Source organism: Sus scrofa, chromosome 7 (assembly GCF_054392235.1).
Source record: "Sus scrofa isolate SSC_HxYL_T2T_F1_AM1 chromosome 7, Sscrofa_HxYL_maternal_Yorkshire_Landrace_v2.0, whole genome shotgun sequence".
Lineage (NCBI taxonomy): Eukaryota > Metazoa > Chordata > Mammalia > Artiodactyla > Suidae > Sus > Sus scrofa.
The window spans coordinates 24,182,210-24,208,743 of NC_139389.1; the positions used below are offsets into that span (position 1 = coordinate 24,182,210).

Here is a 26,534-nt window from a genome sequence, read left to right on the forward strand (position 1 = left end):
GAAACAAAGAGGTAAGAGGGGCAGTAAAGAGATTAATGGGGTGAGAGTAAGCCTGTGTACTTGTGACATGAATAGAATAATGGAGCATCTCTTCACCAGTGGTTCATCTGCCCATCCATATATCAACCACTCTTTCATTCACTTACGTTGTCAGCACTGATGGAGCATGTACTTTCACTATATCACAGAGTTTGTGGCATTAGATATGAATTCAACACAGACTGCCCACATGACAACCTCCCTAGAGTGGAGAAAACAACCATGTAAAATCAAGATCAAACTCAATATTAGATTTTTTTCAGTGGTGCAAACCTAAAAAAACAAAGGTATGCCTTTCTTAATCGAAAATGAGATATGGATTTATTCTAAAAATTGATAAAAGGGCAGGTGTTATATATGTTTCTCTTTTGGCCACACCTGTGGCATTTTAAGTTCCTGGGCCAGGGATCAAATCTGAGCTGCAGCTGCAACCTATGCCACAGCAGCGGGAATACCGGATCATTAACCTGCTGAGTCACAGTGGGAGCTCTGAGCAGGTCTAATTCTTATGGAGAGATGATATTCTTAATTGTAAATAACCTATACTGTGTCTTTTAATTTCTTGCTTTTTGGGCAGAATTTGTCATAAAATTTGTCTTGTTTTGATTAACTATAGTGAAATACCTTAAATCTTTTCTCCAATTCATCCTTTTTTTGAAAGTAGTTAATTTTGAGAGAAATTTTGGTCTATGTTCTTTACTATACCTTTATCAATAGTAAGAAAATAAGTTTCATGAATCAGTGGTCTCTGAAAAAATGTAGCAGAAGTAAGCACCTCATATTTCGTTTTTCCCTCCAATATAGTGAGTAGTGTAAAGGAGATGGAAATAACTTGTAGTTATAATATATAGCTTGTGAAGTAACGGTCATCCATAGACTAGGTCAGGTAAGTACTTGGGGCCCTGGCATAACCTAAGTTTCTAAAAAGAATATCGGAAGCAACCAAGTACTAGGCTCTGAAAGCAATTTGATAAATCTGATGTGTACTTGAAAGAATTACGTGAAAATATACTGGAAAAATTATGACAAAGCTGTTTGAAAAATGTTAGTTTTTTTCTTTTTGAGCTTGATCTGACTTAAATATTAGTGGTAAGTACATTACGAAAATCAACTTATATATTTTCCGAGTAAAGAAATGTACTTTTATTAAAGTAATAGTTTTGTTACCTATATTATTGCTGCTATCTCTATCTGAAATAAGTGTAGCATGCACATAACATTTTAAACTGGAATCCATATTGTATGGTAATCCAAGTGCCAGCTGTAGTTTTGAGGCCTGTAACGATTTCACATGATTGATTCAAATCCCATTCCCAGAGTTCCCATCATGGCGCAGTGGGAAGGAATCTGACTAGGAACCATGGAGTTGTGGGTTCGATCCCTGGCTTGCTCAGTGGGTTAAGGATTCAGCATTGCCATGAGCTGTGGTATAGGTCGCAGATGCAGTTGGATCCCATGTTGCTGTGGCTGTGGTGTAGGCTGTTGGCTATAGCTCTGATTTGACCCCTAGCCTGGGAACCTGCATATGCTGCGGGTGTGGCCCTAAAAGGCAAAAAACAAACAAATAAAAAAACCTTATCAAATCCCATTCCCTAAATTTTTTTTTCATTTCTTTCTTTGTTTGTTTGTTTTTTTTTTTTTTTCTTTGCTTTGCTTTTTAGGTCTGCACGTGGGGCATATAGAAGTTCCAGGCTAGGGGTCCAATAGGAGCTGTATCTGCAACCTACACCACAGCGCATGGCAATGCCTGATCCTCAACCCACTGAGCAAAGCCAGGGATTTAAATCGCAACCTCGTGGTTCCCAGTCAGATTCATTTCTGCTGTGCCACGACGGGAACTCCCATTCCCTAAATTTTTAAAATGAAAAACACATCCCCAAACTTCCCCTCAGTTTCTGGTGTGGTTTGCAATTACATTGATTCTGATGTCTTTGCCTTTGTGTGTCTGTCATTCTTTATCTCCACCTCAACATAAACAGTAATATGGCATACATTCATTTGTCCTTAACCTATTGTCTAAGAAAGGAAGAACCAAGAATCATGTACATGTAAGGACTGTTAGTAAATAATTAGTGCCGCACAGAGTGAACCATCACAGAGCAAAATAAAACTTTTAAAAGCAAACCCAATAGTTTAGTTCTTTGAACCACCGTGTACTTATGGAAATCTTATTGTTTGCAACACTTCATGTAATACCCTGGCCTCTCACTATCTAATTCAAGAAAACTGTGGGAGTTCCCACTGTGGCTCACTGGTACTGAACCTGATGAGTATCCTTGAGAAAGCGGGTTTGATCGCTGGCCCTGATCAGTTGGTTAAGGATCCAGTGTTGCGTGAGCAGTGGTATAGGTCACAGACATGGCTTGGATGCCACGTTGCTGTGGCTGTGGTGTAGGCTGGCAGCTGCAGCTCCGATTGGACCCCTAGCCTAGGAACTTCAATGCGTTGTGAGTGCAGCCCCCAAAAGACAAACAAACAAACAAACAAACCCCAAAATAAAACCCAAACTTTGACATTTCTTGTCTCTTTTCTTTCTTTTTTGCTTAAAAACCATATGAATTAAAAAAAATGTAGACTATTTTTTTGGAATGCTATAGTTATAGCATACATATATATTGAATCCTAGCTCCATTACCATGATCTTCTAATTAATTTGTAATTGAAAACAAAGTTCAGTTAACAAAATCCCCTCAAAGATTAACACAGATTTTGAGTTTATTGTTTTGTACTTTTCGAACTACTTAAGTGAATCTTATGCAATTTTATCACAAACAACAATGAGATATCTCCTCGTGCCTGTCAGAATGGCTATCATCAAAAACAAGACAAATAACAAACATTGGTGAGGAGGTAGAGAAAAGGGAACCTTCCTGCACTGTTGGTGGGAGTTTAACTTGGTAGAGCCACTATGGAAAACAGGATATAGGTTCTCAAAAAGCTAAAACTAGAAGTACCATATGACCCAATAATTCCACTCCTGGATATAGATCTGAAAAGAAGAAACACTAATCTGAAAAGATATATGCACCCCAGTGTTCATAGCAGCATTATTTACAATTGCCAAGATGCAGAAACAACCCAAGTGTCCACCAACAGATAAATGGATAAAGGAGATATGATATAGGGGACACACACACACACACACACCCCCAATGTGTGTTTTTACTTAGCCTTAAAAAGAAATCAGATTTTGCCATTTGTAGGAACATGGATGGACTTGGAGGCAATTATGCTGAGTGAAAAAGTCAAACAGAGAAAGACAAATATTGCATTCATCACTTATATGTGGACTCTAAAAAATATAACAACCTAGTGACTCTAACAAAAAAGAAGCAGATTCACAAATGTAGAGAACAAACTAGTGAGAGGCGGCAAGTGGGCATGGCAACATGGTGGTAGGAGACTGAGAGGTACAAACTATTGTGTGTAAAATAAGCTACAAGTATATATTTTACAACACAGAGAATATAAGCAATATTTTATAACTAGAAATGGAGGATAACTTAAAATTGTGAATCACAGTATTGTACACCTGTTGACATCTAATATTGTACATAACTGTATTTCAGAAAAAATAAAGGGAGTTCCCATTGTGGCTCAGTGGTAAGGAACCTGACTAGTATCCATGAAGATGCAGGTTTGCTCCCTGGCCTCGCTCAGTTGGTTCAGTGATCCGGCATTGGCATGAGCTGTGGTGTAGGTCGCAGACGTGGCTCAGATCTGGTGTTGCTGTGGCTGTGGCGCAGGCTGGCAGTGCAGCTCCAGTTTGCTAGCCTTGGACTTCCATAGGCTGAGGGCGCAGCCCTAAAAAGACCAAAAAGAACACCCCCTGCCCCAAAAAAGAGAACAGAAAAGAGAGAAAATAAATTGCCTAACTTTGGCTTTTCACCAACAACAATAAAATCTGAAGGGAAGAAGACACATGGCTTGCCGAAGTTTAAATGACCTCTGTGTGGCAAAATCAAGGTAATGACAGTAGAGTTTTGGTTCTGAGGCCCTTTGTCGTGACCAGCAATGCCCAGGGTAAACTAGAAGGTCTGAAATCCTACCACTGCCATCTCTGAACCTTGAACCACTCTTTGGTACTTTGACACTCACACTGCACACATGAGCGTGGGTCACAGGCAACTTTACTGAAGAACTAAGAAGGAATCCAGCTTGTTCTCAGCGAAGAATGGAGACTAAATGCTGTGAAGGACCAGCTTCTTCTCTACCCCAGGAAGTTTCTGTTCCCCATCCAGACAGATGGCTCCAGTCCCCTCATACCCATTCCTGTGCAGCATATTCCCTAAACCCATGCTCAGTTACCTCTTCTGAGTGTGTCTCAGCAGTGCAGGCACAGATGTGTCATCAGATAATCACAGACACTAGCTCTGGCTTCCAGGCCAGATTCAGGTGTTTTATGCTCTTTTATTGGCCTCAGCGTCACATACTGTATTCTCTGTCTTACAAACATGGGACTGGAAGGTCAGGGGTATCACATGCTATGACAGCATTAAGTGAGTTGAAGCACACGAAGTTTCCAAATATAAGTCCATCATATTCCAATTACAATTCAACAACTAAAATAATAACACTTAGAGGAAAAAGTAGTACCTGGATTTACTACAGATTTCACAATGATAATACTTTACCATGGGAATCTGGCCTTGTCACTGCAGCAGCTCGGGTTGCTGCTGTGATGCGGGTTTCCTCCCTGGCCCGGTAACTTCCCCATGCCACCAATGTGGCCAAAAATGATTTTTACCATGGGAGTAAAATTTTCTGTCTATAATAATGTCGTATTAACATATGTTTTAAATACTTTTCTGAAACATTGCAGAGTCTAATGCACACTTACGCCTAAGTGCTCCTGAGAGTATCTCCTAAAGACAGGATCTAATCCAGGATCACCGATTAGATGTTTGTGTTATGTCTCTTAGTGTGCTTTCTTTCTCACTCCACTGTGTCTAACCTTTTTTCCCCCACCCTCTCCCCGACTCAGGCCCTAGTGGTCTCTGGGACTCTTCCAAGTCATTGGAATCCTGAGTCTCACAATTTGAGTAGTCAATTGGTTTTATGATAGCTGTAAGACTATTTTTGTTTGTTTGTTTTTGCTTTTTAGGGCGGCACCCACTGCACAGGGAAGTTCCCAGGCTAGGAGTCGAATCGGAGCTGTAGCTGCTAGGCTATACCACAGCCACACCAATGCCTGATCCGAGCTGAATCTGCGACCTCCACCACAGCTCATGACAATACCGGATCCTTAACCCACTGGCAAGGCCAGGGGTTGAACCTGCAACCTTATGGTCACTAGTTGGATTTGTTTCCGCTGCACCACAGTGGAACTTCTGGAAGACGGTTTTTGAACCAGAATTGTGATTTGCACTTACTTGAATCATCTCCCTTAGAGCAGGGTGCACTTCTGCCTTGCAGGTAGTTTTGCCATGCAGACCTGAGGACACCTCTCATGAGAACAAAATCATGGGTAAGCCTTTTTGATTTCTTCCTTAAAGACAATCTCAAATACATGTTTGCATTTGTAGTATCTTTAGAGCTAGAGGTTAAAAGATTTTGCCGCTTTCCATTTATTCTTCAGGCAAGACATGCTTGGTTGGGAGAAGAAGAAAAGATTTTGGCTAACTTCCTTGCAAAGTCAATCTTGAGATTGTTCATGCAACCTATCAAGGATAGAATAGAGTATACTCCCACCTTTGCATGTAATATGAAACTTCCTTCGGCAGAGCTTCTCAGTGGATAATGACAGTATTCTTCATGCTGGAATATACTGAACATATATGACTTGGAAATGTGAAGCAGTCTTGTACAAACGGCGTGTTTCTGTGGCTTTTCCCTGCCACTACCCTCAACATTCTTTATCCTTAAATTTTTTGGTGTATTCCCTTAGGAAGTCCCAATATTTCAGAGTCTGGAAAACACTCACAATTTTGAAATTAGTTGTCTTTACAGGCCTTCAAGATGAAGAAGCAGTCAGAATAGCTCTTAACTGTCTCTTAACTAAGCTTTTGACACAAATCTTGCTGGGTTTTTCCCTCCAAACTAAAAATTACCAATGCCTCTGTGTTTAAGACTAGGTTAGACAAAGGATGTCTTTAATGAAAATGATTAGAGATATTATTTCACATCACAAAATTTTCATTTGTATTGCTCTGTGTGTGTGTGTGTGTGTGTGTAAAATTAAAAATCCCATTTGGCAACCAGCCACCAATCAGGCAAATTGTAAAATTATTTAGAATTTTTTCCAAACTGTATATACCAAAGTCTATTTGTCTCAAGAACTGGACCAAGCATCAGATGATTTTTTTTTTTTCAAATGGCTGCACCTGCAGCATATGGAATTTCCCAGGCTGGGGTTGAATTGGAGCTGCAGCTAGGTCCTGTGCCCAGCCACAGCAGTACCAGATGCATCTGCAACCTATGGCTCAGCTTCTGGCAATTCTGGGTCCTTATGCTGAGTGAGGCCAGGGATCAAACCTTTATCCTCATAGAGACATTGGGTCCTTAACCCACTGAGCCACAACGGGATCTCCAGATGATCTTTTTTTTAAAAAATTAAAAATTAGATATGGGTTGGAGTTCCCGTCGTGGCTAAATTGGTTAACAAATCTGACTAGGAACCATGAAGTTGCAGGTTCCATCCCTGGCCTTGCTCAGTGGGTTAAGGATCCGGCATTGCCGTGAGCTGTGGTGTAGGTTGCAGACGTGGCTCAGATCCCGCGTTGCTGTGGCTCTGGTGTAGACCGGTGGCTACAGCTCCGATTTGACCCCTAGCCTGGGAACCTCCATATGCTGCCGGAGCAGCCCAAGAATGGCAAAAAGACAAAAAAAAAAAAAATTAGATATAGGTCACAGTTGGTTCTTCTTTGGAAGAACATGCCATTCTCCAACCAATAGTTTGCTTAGATTTTGATTGTACGCCAGAAAAGTTCAAATGATTCTTGTTTTTCTTACCTGGTAATGTCTTCACTACACAACACTGTTGATTTCTCATCATATTAATTCAGTATCAAGTAACAATAAAATCCTTTATTTGCTTAAAAACATAACTAATTTTTTGATGAAGTTTTAGGTTGAGTATGAATCCTAGAACTAAGTTTATTTTTGTAACTAAGGTACTTTTACCTTTTAATGATATAGATTCTGAGCATCAGAGAGCTACTTGTGTTCGTTGAAGTAATCAGTTGCTTTCCATTCTAGAAATATCAATTGTTTCTTTCTCATAATGATTCTTGCACTGTTTCAGAAGGCATTCCTGGCTGTTTCCATCATGCGCCAAATGTTTACATGTTGTGGTTCGTTATTACATCACTAATTTTCTCTTACTGATTCAGAAGGTTCATGCTTATGCTCTTTAACAGAAATGTTAAGAAAATTATGCACATATTTTGCCCACCTATTTAATTTATTTTAATATTTAAGAATACATTTTAAGGTTTTTAGGTAAATATTCAAACCCTGTATACTTTTTTTAAAAACAAGACCCACAATGAGTTTTTCAAGAAGAAGTAGCGTCTCCATAAGTTGAGGCTGATAGTCTCATGAGACTCCTGGTTGGTCTAAGGTTTATTTATTTATTTTTTCTTTTATTTATTTATTTATTTATTTTTTGAATTTATTACATTTATTGTTGTACAATGATCATCACAATCCAATTTTATAGGATTTCCATCCTGTGACCCCAGTGCATCCTCCCACCCCCTGAACTGTCTCCTTTGGAAACCATACGTTTTTCAAAGTCTGCGAGTCAGTATCTGCTCTGCAAAGAAGTTCATTGTGTCCTTTTTTCAGATTCCACATGTCAGTGAAAGCATTTGATGTTGGTGTCTGATTGTCTGACTGACTTCACTTAGCATGATAATTTCTAGGTCCGTCCATGTTGCTAAAAATGCCAGTATTTCGTTCCTTAATGGCCGAGTAACATTCCATTGTGTATATGTACCACATCTTCCGGATCCACTCCTCTGTTGAGGGGCATTTAGGTTGTTTCCATGTCTTGGCTATTGACAATAGTGCTGCAATGAACATCAGAGTACACTTGTCTGCGAGTCGTGATTTTCCCTGGATAGATGCTCAGTGGTCTAAGATTTAGAGTGTCTCACTCTGAATGCCCAGTGGCAGCGTGCTGCCCTCTTAGACATGGCCAATGTTGCAGAAAGTGGTGGAATATTTCTTAAGGGACACTGTCATAGGAAATGCACTGATGAATAGTTGCCGTGATGACTAGCTTGAACGAATGGGTTTATATTATTACTTTATTCACTTCTTAACACCATTAGAATTTTAGTGTGTGCCACCAGAATAGAACTCTTTTTAATACATTTCCACAAACAGTGCCCTTATGGGTGCATTATTAGCCAAGTGTCCCCTTGGTCTAAGAGCATTAGAAAGAACATGAGAAACAGGACACAGGACAAGAAGACCCTGTGCCATGATCTGGGGAAGTATGAGACAAGAATGATTTGTCAGAGAAACTCCTATATACCTAGTCACTTGTTAAAGAATGTCATTTGATGTCTGCGAACTATCACTTGGAAGTGAAAACGCTCCTCACCAGGTTTCCCCAGGCACCCTTTACATCCTTGTTCCTCAGAGTGTAGATGAAAGGGTTGAGTGTAGGAGTCACCACTCCATAGAAGAGAGCCATGAACTTGGGCTGGTCCCTAGAGATGGAGGAAGGGGGCTGAAGGTACATGCTAATGCCTGGACCAAAAAGGAAGAAAACTACAATGAGATGGGAGGAACATGTGCCAAAGGCTTTTTTTCTTCCCTCCGAAGATTTAATCTTAAATACAGCATGTCCGATAGAAGCATAGGAAGCAAGAATGAAGCATAGTGGCACAGCTAACATGAAAATGCAAACCACAGAGAGTGTGAGCTCATTGGTGCCCTTCTCACCACAGGGTGCCTTTATCAGAATGGGAATCTCACATATCAAGTGATCCAGTGTGTTGTGACCACACAGTGGTAAGTGTAATGTGACAGTGGCCTCTGAGACAGCGTAGGTCATTCCACCCAGCCACACAGTGGCCACCAGTAGGATACAGGTGCACCGATTCATGATGAGGGTGTAGTGCAGAGGCTTGCAGATGGCCACGTAGTGATCGAAAGACATAATAGCCAAAAGCAGACATTCTGTGCCTCCCATTATGTGGAAGAAATAAATAAAGCTGAACGGCACAGCGCAGATAGCTGATTGTCTTCTCAGATCCTCCCAGGTGAAAGAGCATCTGAGGGACAATGCTTGTGGTGTAGCACATGTCCAGAAAGGAGAGGTTGGTGAGGAAGAAATACATGGGGCTGTGCAGACGGGAGTCTAAGGTGGACACCAGAATGATGGCTATGTTTCCCACCATGGCCATGGGGTATGTTAGAAGCAGAATAATGAACAGAGGAAGCTCCAGCCAGGGACGATCCGCAAAGCCAAGTAGAATAAACTCTTCTGGATGGCTTTTGTTAATTCGTTCCATTATCTGCAGTTTGCTTCCCCTGTATCGGAGCAGTGGCAGGAAAGGTAGAAAGATTTTGAGAAATGACAAACGCAATTGTGTATAGTGGGAGCATATGCACACAATTAAGCATCCATTCATAGAAGACTGGGTGCAGTCACTTGGGTGGGTAGGGGAGGATAATTAAAAGATGTGACACCAGGGGACTTAATTTCTCCTCATGACCCTACAGCATAAAGACAGCTACCTTAAGCAAGTAACCAAAACTTTCTGAAATGGAATCTACTACTCTGTGTGATAAAGATGACAATGAGCATGTCCTTGGGCTCTGGTAAGGATTGAATGCCAAGCAGAAGTGACTGTGTTTCAGATGCTCCAAAGTAATGCTCTTTCATCCCTTGGTTTGCAGAAATACCAGCTAAGTTTATTGGTTCCTACCTTCAAGTGCCCGATGAAGTAGATGTGGCTGGGTCTTAGGAATTACATAGGTCTTTTTCAGAATCCCTGCTGCAAGGCCTTACTGAAATGTTAAGAAGAGTGAAAGGGTGGAGTTAGCTCTAGGACAAGGAGGAGTTGGAGAGAACCTAGCCCTAGCCCTTAGTTATCATCTAGATAGGTTTGTCCAGATGCAGGTTGAATTATTATATCATCCCCATGGGGACTAAGAAGGCTTTTACAATTTAAATCCATCTTGGTCATTTAGAATTGAGCAAGAAACTTAAACCCTTAGATGACAGCTTGCTGAAGTATAAACTGAGAGAATTTAGCTATAAATATGTTTCTCCCAACTCAAACATTTGTTGTTGGATGTCCCTTTTCTTGCATAACTACTTTGTTGAAACCAGGCCATTGATTGTTCATGTCAGAATTTATTATCTATCTTGTAGGAGTTTTTCTTTATCCCGGGGGCTTATCTTGTTTTTAGGTAAGGCCTTGGCCTGTTATCAACAGCTTACTTACTTATATGTAGCTACAAATACGACATTTATGTCCAGGGAACTGGAACAGTAGGAAAGTATTTCCACTGAGGACCAGAGAGTCATTGGTTTAGAGGCAGCAGATTACATTTGGAGGCTGGCAAAGCACAGTTTTCACATACTCTGTTTCTCTGAGTCCTCAAGGCCATCGTGTGAGGTGTCACATCGAACTCCCCTGGGCTAAGATATTATTTTGATTCCAAAAGAACCCTAGGTCTGTTGTGCACAGTGAGATAATATAATAATAATTCCAGCTGATCCTTAATGAGCCCTGTGTGCCAAACCCTACAGTAAACCTTTCAGACCCATGAATCATCTAGTACCTATCCCCAAACCTTATGACAAAGGAAATGTTAGTATCTGAATTGTAAGATACTGTTAATCATTCATCCCAGTTGTCTGCTAATGACTAGGGAGGATCTAAAGATCAAAAAGCCATGAATCCCTTAAATGGGGTATTGAGATGGTGAGACTATAAATCCAGTTTTCAAGGTTCCATAGATGTATAGCTAAGCTCTAAAATTCTATGCTCGAACTCTGATCTTTTCCATGTCATTCTCCTGGTGTTTCATTACTTTCAATTCTCTGATATCATGACATTTTGTCCAATTTTTCATCTACTTCCAGTGATTTTCCTTCCCTACATAGGGGACTATTTATCTGTGCATATTTTTTATTGCTTTGGCATTGCCCAAAGTGTGCAGCCATTCCCAGGTCAGAGGTCAAACCTGAGCCACAGCAGAGACCTAAGCCACAGCAGTGACAATGCTCAATGATGGGTCTTTATCCAAAAGGCAGCCAGGGAACTCTGTTTGACTATTTAAAGTCCCTTGTCTCTCCAGCTCCACTAACATTTTCATTCTAGTGTATCTTTTTTTTTTTTTTGCCACACCCATGGCAAGTGGAACTTCCCAGGACAGGGATTCAACCCATACTGCAGTTTTGGCTTTGCCACATCTGCAGCAGTGTGGGAACCTGAAGCTGCTGTGCCAAAAGGGAACTTCTCTAGTGTATCTTTTTGTACATCATTTCTCATCACACAGCATTTTATTTATATTGACAGGGACTTTTAAGTTATGTGTAGGAAAATGTTATAGAAGAAAGGAGAGGTTTTTCTCTGACTTCAAAATGTCTGGAGAAATCAGGTGGATGGGTCAACCCATCAGATTTCTACTGCATATTTTAAAAGTTCACATGATTGGATGAAGGCTACACACTTCCTTTAGGTATTTAATACCTTTCAGGAATAGTGTTTGTTCAAATTTACATGCCTTTAAGATGGGTTTAAGTGATAGCCTGATAGAATCTGATTACAAAAAAATTCTAGTTGCTCTCTATAGGCACCAAACTAGTTCCAAAAAGTTTAGAAAGACTCTCTCCCAGCAATGAAATGCTTTCTTAATTCCCAGTATATATTTGTTACTATGATATACACACATTCCAACCTTCCCTAAAAATGGATAGTTTTTAAAATGGGTCTTTTGACTTACCTTATGTTGATAACTATAGTTTAAGCAGCAAAAGGAATTATGAAGGAACACAGCTGAATTGTTCCAACTTTCAGAGAAAGACAGAGAACCCTAGAGTACACAGATGAATATTTATGAATAATCTTTGGAAGTGTGTTTTCCATTTCATAAAATGCTGCCCCAAAGAAAAAAAAACCCAGATTAGGAAGACAATCGTAGATAATATCCAGAGTGCTTTGCAGACGTGCAATTTATTTTATTCCTGAGACTCTTGGGCATTATTTTCAAACAGCCCATTTATGCTTATCCCAGATGAGTCAGCAGGCAAACTTCCTTGGGACAGAGTTCTCCATGGAAATGCTTCTGATGTACAGTTAATTACCTCCTGAATATCGGTTGGTAGCAAGTCTCCTTTCTTGTTAATTTGGTTTAGAATAAACTCATTTGATTTCTGAGAGCACTGGAAACTACTTTTATTATTTAATTCATTTATTTCTCTTTTTAATGTTTCTTTTACTGTCATGATTTTTTAAAGTGAAGCATAATTGACATGCAACAATACATTATTTTCAGGTGTACAATGTCATGATTTGACATTCCTATACCCTGCAACGTGGTAACAGTAAATTTAGCCACCATCGGTCACTATACAAAGTTAAAATTTTCTGTTTTTTTCCTTTTTTTAATTAAAATTTTTATTTTTTATAATGATTGCTATTTTTTCCACTAGGGCTGATTCACAGTGTTCTGTCACTTTTCTGCTGCACAGCAAGGTGACCCAGTCACACATACATGTATCCATTCTTTTTTCTCACATTATCATGCTTCATCCCAAGTGCCCAGACATAGTCCCCAGTGCTAGACAGCAGGATCCCATTGCTTCTCCATTCCAAAGGCTATCGTTTGCATCTATTAACCCCCAATTCCCAGTCCCTCCTACTCCCTCCCTGCCCCCCCCTGGCAAGCACAAGTCTGTTCTCCAAGTCCATGATATTCTTTTCCGTGGAAAAGTTCATTTGTGCCGTATGTTAGATTCCAGGTGTAAGTGACATCATATGGTATTTGTCTTTCTCTTTGTGACTTAACTTCACTTGGTATGAGAGTCTCTAGTTCCATCCATGTTGCTGCAAATGGCCTCATTTTGTTCTTTTTTATGGCTGAGTAGTAGTCCGTTGTGTATCTATACCACATCTTCCTAATCCAATCATCTGTCAATGGACATTTGGGTTGTTTCCATGTCTTGGCTATTGTGACTAGTGCTGCAATGAACATGCAGGGCGTGTGTCTTTTTCAAGGAAAGTTTGTCCAGGTCTATGCCCAAGAGTGGGACTGCGGGGTCATATGATAGTTGTATGTATAGTTTTCTAAGGTACCTCCACACCGTTCTCCATAGTGGTTGTACCAGCTTACATTTCTTGCCAACAGTGCAGGAGGGTTCTCTTTTTCTCCACACCCTGTCCAGCATTTGTTATTTGTGGACTTATTGATGATGGCCATTCTGACAGGCGTGAGGTGATATCTCATAGTAGTTTTGATTTGCACTTCTCTCATAATCAGTGATGTTGAGCATGTTTTCATGTGCCTGTTGGCTGTCTGTATATCTTCTTTGGAGAAATGTGTATTTAGGTCTTTTGCCCATTTTTCCATTGGGTTGTTGGCTTTTTTGCTGTTGAGTTGTATAAGTTGTTTGTACATTTTGGAGATTAAGCCCTTGTCAGTTGCATCATTTGACACTATTTTCTCCCATTCTGTAAGTTGCCTTTTTTTTATGGTTTCCTTTGCTGTGCAAAAGCTTGTCATTTTGATTAGGTTCCATTGGTTTATTTTGGCTTTTATTTCTGATGCTTTGGGAGACTGCCCTGAGAAAACATTTGGAAGGTTGATATCAGAGAATGTTTTGTGTATGTTCTCTTCTAGGAGTTGATGGTGTCTTGTCTTATATTTAAGTCTTCAAGCCATTTTGGGTGTATTTTTGTGCGTGGTGTGAGGGTGTGTTCCAGTTTGGCTGATTTGCATGCAGCTGTCCAGGTTTCCCAGCAATGCTTGCTGAAAAGGCTGTCTTGTTCCCATTTTATCTTCTTGCCTCCTTTGTCAAGGATTAATTGACCGTAGGTGTCTGGGTTTATTTCTGGGTTCTCTATTCTGCTCCATTGGTCTGCCTGTCTGTTGTGGTACCAGTACCACACCGTCTTGATGACTGTGGCTTGTAATGTTACCTGAAGTCTGGGAGAGCGATGCCTCCTGCTTGGTTTTCGTTCCTCAGGATTGCTTGGGCAATTCTGGGTCTTCTGTGGTTCCGTATAAATGTTTGGATAGTTTGTTCTAGTTCTGTGGAAATGTCATGGGTAATTTGATAGGGATTGCATTGAACCTGTCGATTGCTCTGGGTAGTATGGCCATTCTTACAATATTAGTTTTTCCAACTCAGGAGCATGGACTATCTTTCTATTTCTTTGACTCCTCTTTAATTGCCTTGATTAATGTTTTATAGTTCTCAGGAGATAAGCTTTTGCCTCGTTGGTCAGGTTTCTTCCCAGGTATTTGATTTATTGGGGTGCAATTTTAAAAGGTATTGTATTTTTGTATTCCTTTTCTAATATTTCATTGTTGATGTACAGGAATGCGACTAGTTTCTGAATGTTAATCTTATATTCTGCTACTTTGCTGAATTTGTTGATCAGTTAGAGTAGTTTTAGGGTTGAGTCCTTAGGGTTTTCTGTGTATAGTATCATGTCATCTGCATATAGTGACCATTTCACCTCTTCTCTTCCAATTTGGATACCTGTTGTTTCTTTTGTTTTTCTGATTGCTGTGCCTGGGACTTCCAATACTATGTTGAATAAATAGCGGTGGTGAGAGTGGGCATCCTTGTCTCGTTCCAGATTTTAGTGGGAAGGCTTTCAGCTTTTCTCCACTGAGTAATATATTTGCAGTGGGTTTGTCATAAATGGCTTCTAGTATGTTCCCTCTATACCCACTTTGGTGAGGGTCTTGATCATGAATGGATGTTGGGCTTTGTCAAATGCTTTCTCTGCATCTATTGAAATGATCATGTGGTTTTTGACTTTTCTTTTGTTAATGTGGTGTATGACGTTGATTGATTTGCATATGATGAACCACCCTTGTGCACCTGGGAAGAATCCCACCTGGTCATGGTATATGATCTTTTTAATTTATTTTTTATTTTTTATTTTTATTTTTTTGTCTTTATGCCTTTCCTAGGGCCGCTCCCGTGACATATGGAGGTTCCCAGGCTAGGGGTTTAATCGGATCTGTAGCTGCCAGCCTATGCCCCCTATGTGGGATCCGAGCCGCGTCTGTGACCTACACCACAGCTCATGGCAACGCCGGATCCTCAACCCACTAAGCGAGGCTAGGGATCGAACCTGCAACCTCATGGTTCCTCGTTGGATTTGTTAACCACTGAGCCATGACGGGAACTCCCATGATCTTTTTAAAATGTTATTGGATTGGGTTGGCTAAGATTTTGTTGAGAATTTTGGAGTCTATAGTTATCAAAGATATTGGCCTCTAGTTTCTTTTTTGGTATCTTTGTCTCGTTTTGGAATTAAGATGATTGAGGTGTCATAGAATGTGTTTGGGAGTGTTCCTTCTTCAACATTTTGGAAAAGCTTAAGGAGGATGTGTATAAGTTCCTCTTTGTATGTTTGGTAGAATTCGCCTGTGAAGCTATCTGGTCCTGGACTTTTATCTGTAGGGAGTGTGTTTTACAACATATTCAATTTCCTTTCTAGTGATGGCTTTGTTCACTTAATCTGTTTCTTCTTGATTCAGTTTTGGTAACCTGTAAGTCTTGAGAAAGTTGTCCATTTCTTCTAGGTTGTCAAATTTGTTGGCATTCAATTGTTTGGAGTCTTCTCTTAGGGTTTTTTGTATTTCTGCCGTATCCGTTGTGATGTCTCCTTTTTCATTTCTTGTTTTGTTTATTTGGGTTTTTTCTCTCCTTCTCTTGGTGAGTCTGGTCAGAGGTTTGTCAATTTTGTTTACCTTTTCAAAGTACAGCTCTTGGTTTTATTGATTTTTTTTAAATTAAAAAAAAAATCTCTATTTCACTGATTTCCTCTCTGATCTTTATGATTTCCTTTCTTCTGATGACTAGGTTTCTTTCGTTCTTCTTTTTCTAATTCATTTAGGTGATGGGTGAAGTTGTTAATTTGAGATTTTTCTTTTTGAGGAAGGCCTGTATTGCTATGAATTTCCTTCTGAGCACTGCTGTTGCAGCATCCCAGCGATTTTGAGTGGTTGTGTCTTCATTATCATTTGTCTCAGCGTATTTTCTAATTTCTTCTTGATTTCCTTCTTGACCCATTGGTTTTTTAGTAGCATGTTGTTTAGTCTCCACATAGTTAGTTTTTTCTCTCTTCTTTTCATGTGCTTGATGTGTGCTTTCGTGCCATTGTGGTCAGAGAAGATACTTGAAATAATTTCTGTACTCTTAAATTTGTCGAGGTTAGCTTTGTGCCCCAGTATGTGGTCCCTCCTTGAGAATGCTCCACGTGCACTTGAGAAGAATGTATATTGTGATTTTTTTGGATGTAATGTCCTGAAAATGTCAATTAGGTCTAATTTTTCTGTTGTGTCATTTAGGATCTCTGTCGCCTTATTGATTTTCTGTCTAGAGGATCTGTCCATTGGTGTGGGTGGAGTGTTAATGTCTCCTACAAATACTGTATTCCCATCGACTTCTCCTCTTTGTCTACTAGTATTTGTTGTAGGTATCTGGGTGCTCCTATATTAGGGGCATCTATATTGATGATTGTAATATCCTCTTCTTGAATGGATCCTTTTCCCATTAAGTAGTGTCCTTCTTTGTCTTTCTTCATGGCCTTCGTTTTAAAGTCTATTTTGTCTGACACGAGGATTGCAACTGCTGCTTTCCTGTCTTGTCCATTGGCATGAAAAATCTTTTCCCATCCTCTCACTTTCAGTCTCTCTGTGTCCTTTGCCCTAAGGTGAGTCTCTTGTAGACAGCAGATTGAAGGTTTTGCTTTTGTATCCAATCTGCCACCCTGTGTCTTTGGATGGGAGCATTAAGTCCACTGACATTTAAGGTAATTATTGATAGATATATATTTGTTGCCATTTTAATCCTTGTTTTCCAGTTGATTCTATGTTTCTCCTTTCTTCCTTTCTTTTTTTTGGTTGGATGATTTCTGCTTATTTTTTGCCCGAGTACTTTTCTTTTTAGTTTTTGTGAATGTGATGTTTGGTTTTGATTTGTGGCTGCCCTATTTTTAAAGTATGTTAACCCCTTCCCGCATCTGTTTGCTTTAGCCTGATAGTCATATAGGCTCAAACACATTGTGGAAAAAAAAATCTATTTTTTCTTACTTTCCTTCCCCACATTCTATGATTGTGTAGTCCTGTTTTCTTTTTTTTAACATCTTCATATATATCTTTTTGCTGTTCCTTGTGTTTATCAGTGCTTTTATAGTAGCTTTTTTGTGTTGTTTTGGTTTTTAGAACTATGTGCAGGCTTATTCAGGTGACTGCTTTCCAATTGTGGTTTCCTCCATCCTAGGTTTCCTCCCAGGTTCGGCTCCTCAGCCTGTGGTTTTCGGCTCCCCGTCCTGTGGTGCACCACTCCCTAGCCCTTCAGGCTGTCTCCACCCACCCAACCCTAGTCGTCTCCCTCGAACTGAACTCTGGAGCCTGAGTCTCAGTGACCAGCCTCCGCCCGAGCGTCTCGGGCTGTGCCATCCTTGGCACTGGTGCAGATGGTCTGTGTGGCTCTCACTCTGTTTTGCCCTCCTTAGTCCAGTTGCTCTGCTTTTCTCAGAGACTTTGAAGTTCCTTGGCTCTGCTGATCTCCCTGTCAATAAGGTGGCCTCCCAGGGTGTGGGTTCCTTTTCTCTTCCACAGCTACCTCTCAGGAGTGCTATTCCTGTCCTGATTCCTTCTGTCTCTCTCTCTCTCCTCCTGCTTTTTTCTACCCAGTTATGTGGAGGGTTTCCTGCCCTTTTTGGAGGTTTAAGTTTTTCTGCTAGCATTCAGTAGATGGTCTTTGTGAACTGTTCTACATGTAGATACGTTTTTTTGATGTGTTTTTCGGCGAAGGTGAGTGCAATGTCTTACCCCTTCGACATCTTTATCCTTCTCTAGAATCTCTGGACATTTAAATTAATTCTTCCAGTTCATGAGTGTAGAATATACTTGCATTTATTTGTGTGTTCTTCAGTTTCTTTCTTCAGTGTCTTTTATTTATTTTATTTTTTCAGGCCACACCAGCAGCACATGGAGGTTCCTAGGCTAGGGATCGAGTTGAAGCTGTACCCGCTGGCGTATGCCCCAGCCACACCAATGCCAAATCTGAGCAGCATCTGTGACCTACATCACAGGTCATGGCAATGCAGGATCCTTAACCCATGGGAGCGAGGCCAGGGATTGAACCTGCATCCTCGTGGATACTAGTCAGATTTGTTTCTGCTGAGCCACAATGGGAACTCCTCATCAGTATTTTACAGTTTTCAGTGAACTTGTTTTTCACCTCCTTGCTTAAATGTATTTCTAAGTATTTTATTCTATTAGATGCAGTGGTATATGGGGTTGCTTTCTTAATTGCTCTTTCTAGTAGTTGTTGGACCACAATTTTAAATAGAGTTAAGTTAGACCAAAGCTAGTTTGAAGGTTGTGGAGAATTTCATGTGAATTTCTTGAATATCTTACATTGTTCATTTGTAGAATTCTCAAATAAGGTATAATATTTCTGGCCTTAAACAATAAATAAGGGGACACAAAAATGAGTTGAAGAGAGAAGAAAGAACCATAAGTGGTCTTTCCAGTGAGGAAGAGTAAAATGACAGTAAAAATCCTTAAAATATTTAATAATTTCCTAATATCAAGACTAAGAGCCCATCTTTTCTCTCTCTCACACACACACAAACACATAACATCCCACATAATAGTAGTCTGATTTGTGTACCAACATTAAGATTTAAAAGTTATCCACATAATCCATGAGTACATTACTTTGAAAAGCAAGTTCAAATGTACTGAATAACATGTACAAATAGTTACATCTCCCTTTAAACAGCCTCTCCCCATGGCCCATAATCTCACTGTCCTTTCTGTAAAGGAAACCACTAGTATCATGTGGGTGTGTATTGTTTCACTTTACAAGTGTGATGGGTATATTTCATTCTCTTTCATCCCTCACCCAGATCCCCTCTTTATCCCACTGTGTATGTTGTACTCTATGCTCTACTCAAGAGTCTGAATCAAAAGGAGTCCTTGGTATATAGCTTCCATTATAGTCAGTGGGGGTCACCAGTTGAGGATTAGAGAAAGAGAGAACAGCTAGTTTGGTTTATTTTCCCTTGGCTCCCTCTCAGCTGGGACACATGAGATGGCTTATATTGCTCAAGCAAAAGTCATAGCTCTTGGAGATAGCTGTGTATTACGGTTTCTTTTGTTCTGGTTTCCAGTACCACTTCCCCACTTTGTTGCTTCAGGCCTTGGGTGTGTGACAGACGTCCACTGTGGCTAGTTCCAGGGTAGTACATGTACAGTACACATGTAGATGCCCCTTGTTGGGGTTCTAAATCCTTCTCATGCCTTTGTTGATACTTCCTTTTTTCAACTTCCCTCATTTTCCCAGGTGGAGCGTGTCAACTATTTTATGCTGGGATTATAGCTGATATAACTCTCCATTTAAAGACGGACCAAGATCATTCCATGCTTCACAACCTTTTTTTTTTTTTTTTTTTTTTTTTGGTCTTTATATGGCTGCACCCGCAGCATATGGATGTTCCCAGGCTAGGGGTCAAATTGAAGCTATAGCTGCTGGCCTATGCCACAGCGACACCAGACCTGACCCATGTCTGTGACCCACACCACAGCTCACAGCAGTGCCGGATCCTTAACCCACTGAGCGAGGCCAGGGATTGAACCCGCAACCCCATGGTTCCTAGTCAGATTCGTTTTGGCTGCACCATAATGGGAGCTCCCATGCTCCAGAACTTTTGAAATCACCATTTCTCCTGCCTCAAATGCTCTTGGAGTTCCCATTGTGGCTCAGTGGTGGAGGAATCCAACTAGGAACCATGAGGTTGTGGTTCCATCCATGCCCTTGCTCAGTGGGTTAAGGAACCAGCATTGCTGTGCACTGTGGTGTAGGTCCCAGACGCGGCTCGGATCCGCGTTGCTGTGGCTCTGGTGTAGGCTGGTGGCTACAGCTCTGATTGGACCCCTAGCCTGGGAACCTCCATATGCCACGGGAGCGGCCGAAGAAATGGCAAAAAGGCAAATACATAAATAAATAAATAAATAAATAATAAAATGCTCTTTCCCTGATTTCATCCTGGCCAGCTCCTTCCTGTCTTTCAGTTTTGAGCTTAAAGATCCCTTCTAAGAACGGATACCCAAAATGAATTTACTTCCCAGTTTCTCTATAGCATAATCTTTTAAGTTTCATCAAAAGAGTAGTTTCTAAGTTATTTTACTTTCCAATTCTCTCTCTGAAAGATGTAAATTTTATGACAATAGTAGCTCAAAAATTCTAGTGAAATTATTATTATAGACATGATTTTTATAGACATACATGCACACACATTTTTGATGGCACAGAAATTGTCAAATCAATAATTTAAAAAAGATACATATTTTTACAAATCTCTGATATGCTTTTGCTGCCTTCTATATGCTTTGGTATGTTTTGTTTCTGTTTTTATTATTCCCAAATTAGTTGGTAATTTCCCTTGTAATTTCTTCTGAGACATTTATTATTTGGAAGTGCATTGTCTAATTTCTCTGTACTCATGTTTCTCAACATTTTTGTTATCCATTGTATCTCATTCTGTTTTGTTTAGAGGACATACTTTCAGTCATTTTACCTTTTTTGGGGGGGCTGCACCTATGGCATATGGGAGTTCCCAGTCTAGGGATAGAATTGAAGCTGCAGCTGCCAGGCCTACCCAACCTACAGCACAGCTCACAGCAACACCGGATCCTTAACCCACTGAGCAGGGCCAAGGATCGAACCCTCATCCTCATGGATAGTAGTCGGGTTTGTTACCACTGAGCTACTGTGGGAACTCCACTTTCAGTCATTTTAAATTTATTGTAACTTGTTTCATGGCCTGACCAATGATCAATTCTGTAGAATATTCCATATGCAATGAGACATATGTATATTCTGCTTTTGTTGGGTGAAGTGTTCTGTAGATGTCTGTTAGTTTTATTTTGTTTATATTGTTCACATCTCTCTTTCCTTGCTGATAGTCTGTCTAATTGTTCTATCCATTGTTTTAAGTGGGGCATTGAGGTTCAACAGTTATTGTGGAGTTATCTATTTCTCCAGTTAGTTCTGTTACTTTTCATGGTATGTATTTTGGCAGTCTTTTATTAGATGCCATATCTATCCATATCTTCTGGATGGATAGATCAAATGTAACATTATAAATTTTTTTTGACTGTAATAACAATTCTTGTCTTTATGTCTAAATTTTCTGATATCCACAAAACTGTTAGTGCTCTCTTTTTTTGCTTTATTTATTAATTTTTTGGAGTACAGATGTCTCAGAATATTATAGAAGTTTCAGGTGTACAGCATAGTGATTCACTACTTTTATAGCTTATATGCTATTAAAATTGTTGCAAGATAATGGCTATAATTCTCTGTGTTAGACAATAAAACCTGGGTTTCTTATCTATTTTATAGGTAGTAGTTTGTATCTATCAATCTCATACCCCTATCTTGCCCCTCCCCTCTTCCCTCTTTTCACTGGGAACCACTAGTTTGTTCTCTGCATTTGTGAATCTGTTTTTGTTTTCTTAAATACGTTCATTTTTTTTATTTTTTAGATTCCATATATAAATGATAGCGTGGAGTGTTTGTAAATATGTCACATCAATATGTCTTCTTTATCTCCTTTATCCATTCAAGTGTTGATGCACACTAAGTGGGCACCCATATCTCAGCTATTGTTAATAATGCTGCTCTGAACATTAGGGTGCCTGTATCTTTTCAAATTCGTGTCTTTGTTTTCTTTAGGTATCTACCCAGAAATGGAATTGCTGGATCATGTGGTCGTTCTATTTTTGGTTTTTTGAGAAATCTCCGTAATGTTTTCCATAATGGCTGCACCAATTTACATTTCTACCAAGAAAGGACAAGGGTTTCCTTTTCTCCATATCCTCACCAATATGTGTTATTTGTGTGGTTTTTGATTATTAACATTCTAGTAGATATGAGGTGATATCTCATTGTAGTTTTGTTTTACATTTATCTAATAATTAGTGATGTTGAACATCTTTCAATGTGCCCGATAGCCACGTATATGTCTTCTTTGGAACAATGTCTTTTCGGATCTTCCACCCATTTCTGGATTGTTTTTTTTTTTGATATTGAGTTGTATGAGCTTTTTATATATTTTGGCTCTTAGCCCCTTATCCATCGTATCATATAGGCTTGAGTATTGTCTTCTATTCAGTAGGTGGTCTTTTTTTGTAGATCATTTTCTTTGCTATGCAAAAGCTTTTAAGTTTAATTAGTCCTATTTGTGTGTTTTTGGTTTTATTCCTTTTGCCTTAGCATGTGGATCCAAAAAGAATTGCTATGATTTATGTCATTAGAATGTTCTGCCTATGTTCTAGAGTCTTATGGTTTCAGGTCTTACGTTAAGGTCTTTAATCTATTTGGAGTTTGTTTTTGTATAGGATGTGGAGAAATGTTTTAATCTTATTATTTTGCATGCAATTGTCCAGTTTTGGATTTTTTGAAGACTATAAAACTTATCAAAATTAGTAAGGGAAACAAAAAGGATTGTGCTGTAAAATTGTTATTAACTTTCTTTTTTTCTTTGTTGCTGTTAGGGCCACACTTGTGGCATATGGAATTTCCCAGGCTAGGAATCGAATCGGAGTCCCAGCTGCTGGCTTATGCCACAGCCACAGCACTGGGCTATCTTAGCTGTGTCTGTGACCCACCCCACAGCCCATGGCAATGCTGGATCCTTAACCCATCGAGTGAGGCCAAGGATCGAACCTCCATCCTCATGGACACCAGTGGGGTTCGTTACTGCTGAGCCACGACTGGAACTCCCAACTTGCTTTAATTTTTAAAAATCATTCATTTTTCTTGATTAATCAACATATTTATAAATAATAATCTCTAATGCATGCAGATAATTCCTGCCTATTTCTGTAGCATAATTGTTAATTAGTTATTTTTTGCATGTTCAGATTATTTTTATCCTTTATTAACGGCACATAGATCTAAATACAAACCACAGTGTATTAAGTTTCTGTCTTCAGTGAATCAGACAGCTTTTGCTGAAATGGGCATATCTGGCAAAACAGACATCTCGGTCATTAGTAACCATCACTACTATCCCCTGGCTGTAGAATTATCACATCTTCTTTTTCTTTTCCAGCCTTATTGAGATGAAATCGACAAATAAAATTGTGAAGACTTAAGGTGTATAATGTGATGATACATATATCAAATATATATCCCTCGATGTATGTATCCACTATGAGATGACCACCACGATCGAGTTAAGTTCATTGCTCACATGGTATCTTTTGTGTATGTGTGTGGTCAGAAGAGTTAAGATCCGTTCTGTTAGCAAACTTCAAGTACATAATTCAGTGTTATTAACTACCGTCACCATGCTGTGTGTTAGATCCCCAGAACTCATTCATCCTATGCTGTAGGTTGTCACGGTAGCTGTCACAGTTCTCCATTCCTTGTCCTATACCCACTGCTATGTGGGTAGCTGAGAATCTCTCATAGATCACAGCACCTCCCTGAGAACGAAATGTTCAAAGCCAAGGTAATGTTCCTATAGATGCCTCAAGCGACTAGACTGTGTTATAACGATGTCCATTTATCTTAAGAGCAAGTTTTCGGATGATTTCCAAATGTATTTGGTCAGGATTCATCTGTACCTATGTAAATCTGTACCTGAAAATGTTTAAAATTATTTATATTATTTAGTGTTAGTTCAGTTTTCTTCTTCCATCCTTGAATTTAAATAGGAGTTCTCCTTCTTTTGAAAAACATTTTCACCATGAGGAATCTTGGTGAAAATTTCCCCTAATTTTCCTTTAATAGTCTGCAACAGATATTTCTGATGTGTTTTTTTGTTTTTTTTTTTGGTGCCCAAACCTGGGATGAACCAGGGACCTTTTGGATTACTTTTAAATTCTTAATAATTTTCTTTTTTTTGGATGTTTACATATTTTTATAGTACACACAACTCAAAAAGGAACTATTTAACTCTATGTCGTCTACCAATAATTAAGACTGAAGAATTTTGAAACCTTTTTATGGAAGGAAGTAATGCACATTACAGAGCTAATAGGGCATAAAGAGCCATGTGAGACACACATATGTGGAAGCAGTACCCCAGTGACCACCGCAGAAGTCATACGGACCCCTCAGGGGCTCGAAAATGCCTAAGAGTTTAGAGTGAGAACTTGTTAGGCTTCTGAGATATAATCTGGCAATTTGTGCTTTTAGCCTATACTTTAGCCTAAATGGGAACATTTTGGGAAACCTGTCTAGTGTTGGACTCATCTATTAAAATTCTTTGGTATCCAACTTCCTTCCAGAATTTGGTAATGAGAACTTTAACTGTGAGTACAGAGGGATCTCCAAAATAACAATCACTGTTATTCAAGAAGGTTCTTACAAAAGAGATTGACAAGTACAGTTCTTCCTTTCTTTCTTCTTTCCCTCCTTCCTTCCTTCATTCCTTCTGTCCTTCTTTCCTTCCTCCCTCCCTCTTTCTCCCTACCTGCCTTCCTTCCTTCCTTCCTTGCTTCCTTCCTTCCTTCCTTCCTTCCTTCCTCCCTCCCTCCGTCCCTGCCTCCCTCTCTCCCTCTATCCTTTTCTCTTTCTTTCTTTCTTTCTTTCTCTTTCTTTCTTTCTTTCTTTCTTTCTTTCTTTCTTTCTTTCTTTCTTTCTTTTCTTTCTTTCTTTCTTTCTCTCTCTCTCTCATTCCTCTTAGGCTGACTCTACATCTTTTTCAAAGAGCAATTTTTGTGGTCCTCTGGTTTCTACCTATGAGCCAATACTTTTTTCTTGCCTACAGTTCTCGTAAGGGCTGCCTTGACTTCCTTGTTCCGTAAACTGTAGATGATGGGGTTGAGCGTGGATGTCACCACGGTATAGAAGAGGGCTTGGAGTTTATCTATTCCTGGTGAATGGCTAGCCTTGGGTCTCAAGTAGGTGACAGATGCTGAGCCATAGAAGAGTGCTGCTACAAGTAAGTGGGAAGAAAGGTGGAAAGAGCTTTTTGGCGACCCTCAGGTGAGGGCATGCTGAGCACGGCAGCTAGAATTCTGCCATAAGAAGCAATGATGAGTAAAAATGGGCTGGAAATGCAAAGGGTGGCCACAGCAAAGACTGCAGCCTCATTATGGGAGGTATCCCCACAGGCAAGTGCCAGGATAGGCGGGAGGTCACAGAAGAAGTGGTCTATTTCACAGGGGCCACAGAAGTCCAGGGAGAAAATATAGTTGGCCTCGCCCAAGGCTACCATGCATCCCACTCCCCAAGAAACCATTGCCAGATGGACACACACTCCACGACTAATTCGTGTTGCATAGTGAAGTGGGGAGCATATGGCCATATAGCGGTCAAAAGCCATGGCAGCCAAGAGACAGCACTCACTGATACCAAAAAAGTGAAGAAAAACATCTGTGTAGCACACCCCTCCCGAGAGATTCCTCGGGCCTCGCTCACAAGGCTCTGCAGCATCTTGGGTGTGACAGAGCACGTGTAGCCAATCTCCAAGAGAGACAGGTTGGCCAGGAAGAAGTACATGGGGGTGTGGAGGACCGGGTTGGTCCAGATGGCAATGGCTATGAGAGCATTGCCCGTCAGTGATGCTAAGAACATGAGCAGGATGAGGGTAAACAAAAGGAAACACTGTTCAGTGACCTCAGAGAATCTGGCAAAGGCAAAGCGTTTGACAGACATGCTGTTGTCCTGCCACAGGGAACAATTGAAGGTCATGCCTGAAAAAAAGAAGGCAAGGTCATCATCAAGAGTCTTTCACATAGAAATCTGAATCTTTCTCTTACTCTTAACAAGCTCTCGTGAGTCAGAGAGATAGATTTCTGCTATTCTAAAATTCAAAGTTTGGAAGTTACCCTCATCTTGAAACCAAATCCTATTCCATGTTCACTCTCCTAGTTGATTTGTTATAAATAATCTAGTCAGCAGGCATGAAATGGAAAAAAAGTTTAGTAAAATTCTCTCATCCCTTCATTTTACCAGTTGTCAAATACTACCAAATAAAGGTCCTCCCATACCTACCTATTTCTTTCCTTTTCTTTAGCCACTGACTTGCTTTCTTTACTCATTCACAAGTATTTATTGAGCTCAGCATATTTTCAAAGTATATTTCAGTTGCTGTTGTAGGTCTTGGATTCAACAAAGAAGGAAGAAAAAACAGAAATAAACGGACTGGTTCAGAATTCTGTTAAATATGAAATAACAAACATTATATGATTACGGGGATCCTTAGCATCTATGACTGCTGAAAAATGTTCTCACACATCAGGTATTCTATTATAATGCATTTACACTTATATTAAAGCATTTAGAAACATTTCCCTTTTTTGCTATTAAT

The 26,534-nt window shown here is 39.8% G+C and overlaps 2 pseudogenes; both read right to left on the bottom strand.

The window, feature by feature from the left end:
* Positions 1 to 8,563: 8,563 nt before the first annotated feature.
* LOC146401374 (olfactory receptor 2B11-like) lies at positions 8,564 to 9,506 on the bottom strand (annotated as a pseudogene).
* A 15,448-nt stretch (positions 9,507 to 24,954) lies between these two features.
* Positions 24,955 to 25,915, bottom strand: LOC146401375 (olfactory receptor 10C1-like; annotated as a pseudogene).
* Positions 25,916 to 26,534: the final 619 nt, after the last annotated feature.